This window comes from Nematolebias whitei, chromosome 3, assembly GCF_014905685.2.
Source record: "Nematolebias whitei isolate Nwh7 chromosome 3, NemWhi1, whole genome shotgun sequence".
In the NCBI taxonomy this organism is placed as follows: domain Eukaryota; kingdom Metazoa; phylum Chordata; class Actinopteri; order Cyprinodontiformes; family Rivulidae; genus Nematolebias; species Nematolebias whitei.
Window position 1 is genome coordinate 59,145,059 of NC_056500.1, and position 5,447 is coordinate 59,150,505.

A 5,447-nucleotide genomic window follows, 5' to 3' on the forward strand; every position below is an offset into this window, starting at 1 on the left:
TATATATATATATATATATATATATATATATATATATATATATATTTGTGTGTGTGTGTGTGTGTATGTATTGTTGAGGTCTTAATCAAACAGTGAGAACCAACTTTCAAACACTTAGCTCAAAATTGCCTCAACCTGAGATTGTTCAGTGGAAGGAAGACAGAGTCAAAAACACAGCCTGAGAAGTGGCTCTGAATTCAGACAAAGATTTATTTTACCTTCACAGCGCCTGAAGGGAGACGTCTCACATGCACCTTACATCCATCTTACACGTCTGAGTTACAAATGTATTTGCTTAGTTTAAATACAGCCTTATCAGTTACATTGGGATTTCCTTATCATGATGTTATTCTCTGGGGCAGCTGATGCTCCTGGGTGTGGTCTGGCATGGTCTTGTTTTTTCGCCCACTGCCCCAGCTGACTGTGATCTGTTCTGGCAAGATAACAGTAGTCTGGTCCTCTTTGTACAAGGAGTTACGCAGATCATGAACTTATATGACGTACATCATGATTTTGTAGTTTTTTACCATACACAGCGAAATATTTCATGTCAGAGCATAGCAAAAAAAGATGACATTATACAACATTTCCCCCTTTTGGTCCCCCCAAGGGGACCACCTCTTTGGCTGCAAACATCTGTCCCTGACGAGTTTCCAGAACTTGTGCCGGAAAAATCCCCGGGGCAACGGTGTAGTGGTGCAGGGTAAAAACAGCACAACGCCTCACGCCCCTTGTGACGACGACCAAGATGGCGTTCCAGTGCACTCTCACAGTCATCCTTACCCTGTGTCATAAGTTTAACAAAATTGCTGTTTAAATGATATAACAATAGCAATCAAATGAGCCCTTAATAAGATAAATATAGCACAACTTAGTGAAAAAAAGCAATACAATGTCTAAAAATGTAATTCTCTGTCAGTTGGTTACAAAGCATACAGTGGATGCCTGTATTTTAAAAGGACCACAACTTGTTGGCCTGCGTCTTTAACAATGACTATGAATTGGTTGGACAATTAAGGTCCATCTCATAGAGGCATCATTCCATCACGTTGTCACAGACTGAAAGAGAGAGAGAGAGAGAGTTTCACTAAAAGTTAAGATGTGGCCACATGCATTTATCTAAGTTTCCTATTGCTAGCAGTATGATAAAATATCCAAACCAATACTCAACAGTAATTTGGGAGCAGGGGAAGCAAAGTAACACATGTAATTATAATATGTATAAGAATCAACTTAAAGCAAAGAAAAATGGTGTAAAACACATATTAGGAGACAGGCTGTGAAGCCAGTGTCAGCAGTTCTCGGGTTATGCCACCAGGGAGAGCTCGAATTCTGTGTGGCTTGAAGGATCGCTGGTTGACAACATCTGATATCCAGAAGGTCTATCCCCGCTCCCTTTCTCGATGGTCGAGGTGATACAGCGCACCACGAGTGATCTTGCACAGGGCACACAGCAGCAACCACATACGACCAGTACACTCAGCGTCCTCAATACCTCCAGTGCCCTGGTCACTGACCCGTCAGAACCTGTATTGTTGGGGATGAAAGTACAACACATATCTCCAAACATAGCACAATTTCAGCCCTCTAAGGCATGTGACTGTATTTTCTATCTCTACCACTAAAAGGGGTTTGTCAATATAAAATATTTCATTATTACTTCTACACTATAATGGTTTTATAGAACAACATAAACCACATTCCATTCATACTTTCATCCCTTTTTTTATGTTTACAAACCTGAACCTCAAAAAGGATATGAAAGATTTCTCCAGAGTCCTTTACTCTGGATCTTCCTGAAAGAAGCAAAGTTATTTTTCACAAGAAAACACAGCAATATGTGATTACCACATGCAGTGAAGATGAGTAATCAGAAGAGTTAGGGTTTCAAAGTTTAGTGGTGAATATTTGGCATGAGTGATGTTAATTTTAGTTAAGATGATAGATTTTATTTGTCTTATTTCCTCCTGTCTGTGGGAAAGAATTTAGTAAACGCATGCGCAGAAAATATATTTTCATTAATCACCCTGTCCTCAAAACAGCACAATACAGCATTAAACATTAAGTTTTCTGATAAATGGAGCTGGAAAAATAAAAGGAAGTCAAAATCAGTTATTCAGCTCTGCCATAGCTCCTCTGGAGATCTGTTTAGGTAAAACAAAAACAAAAGTTTCACAATACATGACTATCGTAAAAATGTGGTTAAAAACACTCTATACACAAGAACCTAATTAATTTATCAGTCCAGTCCAGTCTTAGTCATGTCAAATCAAATGTATTTAAGAACACAGATCCACCACATTTTCCTTGTTCTTCTGGGTCTAGGGGATCGAAGAGATCCGTCATGTACACATTCAAAGAAAGAAAGATAAATACTTTGGATATTAAGAGCATTGTAACTTAAAATCTCCTATTTACACACAAATGATCTAGGAAAGCAAGTCTGTACATCAATCAATGTTCCTTCTCAGTCGCCCTCCTTAGTCTCCACATGTTCTTTTTCTTCTGGTGCCACCCCCTTTTGAAGCTCGGTAACCTGTTCAAGTGTAAGTTTGTATTTTATCTCTTCCTCTGCTGCGACTGTCATCATCAAGGGAGAGTGTCCTACTGTGGCTTTTTGCTGCGTTGTCAGCTGCTTGATTTCCCTGAACTGTGTAGGAGTCACTGTGTTCATGTCCTTTGCATTTCATTACTGCCATTCTCAAGGGCAGCAGAAGAGCCTCTGCTAACTCTTTCATGTCTGCTTCGTGTTTAATGGTTTTTCCTCCTGCTGTCAAAACACCTGCTCTAATCCATTGACAAAGTTCCACATGGACTGCTCCTACTGCATAGGCGGAATCCGTGTAAACATTCACTTTCTGATTCTCTGCTAGTTTCAGTGCTTCTACCACTGCTCTGACCTCTGCTCTCTGTGCAGATGGTGCATCTTCTAGCTGTTCTGCTTTTATCACTTCATAGCCTGTATCTGTTTTTTCCACTATTGCATAACCTGCTTTCAGGCCTTCTGTTGGATGTCTGTAACAGCACCCGTCTGTGAATAAGTGTCTTACCTGTATTCCCCAAAGTGGGGATGCTTCTAGATCTGGCCTCACTTTCTCCAGCTTGACCACCAGCTCTTCACATAGGTGAGGCTCACCTTCTGCAACACAATCTGCCATATCTATTCCCTTCATGTGAGAATGTTATGTTGGGGGCTTCTAAGATTTTGATAGTCTGTGTTGTCTAAGAGCTGTCATCGTAAAACACTGTGAGTTCACATAGGCAACCACACTATGTGTTGTCAGCACCTGCAGGGCGTGGCCCATGACTATGTGTGCTGTTTTTTTTTTTAATCAGTTTCGCTATCCCGGCTGCATGTTATATGCATGGAGGATGTCTTTTTTCCATGTTGTCCATCATAAGTGAGAGGTACTGTAATACTTTCCTCTCTCCCCCTTTTCTCTGAAACAAAACCCCATTTATTGCGTGTTTTGTTACAGAGACATCCAGGAAGAAAGGATAGCTGTAATCGGGTAAGGTTAATTCAGCTGCCGATGCCATGTGTTGTTTTAGATGAGTAAAGGTGTCTTATGCTTCTTTTGTCCAGGTTAGTGGACTTATTCAAATTTCTCATACCTTGTTCCCTGACCAGATGGCGTAAGGGTTGAGTCAGGTCCGTGTATGCTGGCAAGTAGCTACGACTATAGCCGGTGAGTCCAAGGAAAGATAACATGTCCTTCACCTGTAGTGGTTTTGGATGTGTCAGGATGCTCTGCTTATGTGCTGAAGACATGCTAGTGGTTCCTGCAGAGATTACACGGCCCAGGAAAGAAACCTGTTTTCTACCAATCTGCAATTTAGTTTTACTAACCTTAAAACCAGAGCCGTGTAAGTGTTGTAGGACAAGTCGTGTAGCTTCCACGCAGAGATCAGCAGTGGGAGCGGCCAACAGCAAGTCGTCCACATACTGGATCAGTGTGGTGTTGCCAGGAAGTGGACAGGTTTGCAAAACGTCCTTCAGGACCTGGTTAAAAATGCCTGGAGAGAGAGAGAATCCCTGTGGAAGTCTCGTGTATCTCCACTGTCTGCCTTTGTAGGTGAATGAAAACAGGTCACGACAGCTGTCCTCTAGAGGGAGACAAAAGAACGCGTTAGCCAAGTCAATACAGGTGTACCATTGTTGAGAAGGTTCCAAGGCTGAGATGGATACATAAGGATTAGGAACAGGCACTGTTGGAGTGGACAAGATAGCATTTATGGCTCTTAAATCATGGGCCATGCGATATTTTCCTGTCCCTTTCTTTTCTACTGGTAAGATGGGTGTATTCCAGTCAGAAGTTGAGGGTTCTAAAACCCCAGCCTGTATTAGACCTGCAATAGTGTCAGCGATTCCCTCCTCAGCTTGAAGCTTGTGGGGATATTGTGGTACCCAGATTGGGGTGTTTATGTTTACCTTAAAGGTGATGGGAGCACTGGACTTCCGGCTGAATGGCGGTGAGATAAGGTGTGTTTGGGTGTGCTCCTACAGAATTAGCCTTTTCTCTGATTAATGCCTGGGCACTTTTTCCCGAGTCCGACAGCAAACAATAGCTAACTTACACACTTTACATAACCCTCCTATTTGGCCATTAAAATGCCACCAAAACCGACTAAAGGGGTAAGTTCGATCCACGCTCACCTGCGGCCTAATCCTCGTAGTGAAGCCTCGAGCTGTCCTGGATCACCTCCTCCGTCTGAGGGCGACGTCAGCAGCCTTAAGCAAGAAATACTTGTAGCTCTCCGAGAGGACCTTGCTGCTATAATTAAAGCAGAATTCCATGCTGTTCTGGGTGAAAGTCTCTCGTCGATTAATGCCGAGCTGTCCGCCTTCAAAAAGGAGCTATCGTCTGGGCTAGCAGCGGTGCAGGAGAGCTTCACGGGGCTAAAGCTAACGGTAACAGAGGTGGAGAAGTCCGTCTCCACCTGCACTGACGACATCGTGAGCCTCCAGAAAACAGTTGACGTCCTTACTAAGACGGTGGCACAGTTGGAGGATAAGTGCGATGACCTGGAGTCCCGGTCTCGACGTCAGAACATCCGCATCATTGGTGTTCCGGAGGATGACCCATCAGCGGCGACAACGGCTGCGGTATCTCGGATGCTAAAGGAGGCCTTCGACCTCGAGGAGGAACCGCTGCTGGACCGCGCTCATCGCATCCCAGCCCCCAAACCGAAAGCAGGCGAGCGGGCCCGTCCGATTGTAGCTAAGTTTCACTACCAAGCGGACTGTGTGAAAATCCTGGCGAAGGCGAGGGAGTTGCAGCGGGTCAAAGTGAACGGTACGAATATCTTCGTTTTCCCTGACTACACTGCCAAAACGGCCCGGGCGCGGGCGGCCTTCACGGAATGTCGTCGCAAGCTGCGGGACATCGAGGGGGTTCGGTTCGGCCTGCTCCACCCGGCCCGGCTGAAGATCACGTTTGAGGGTA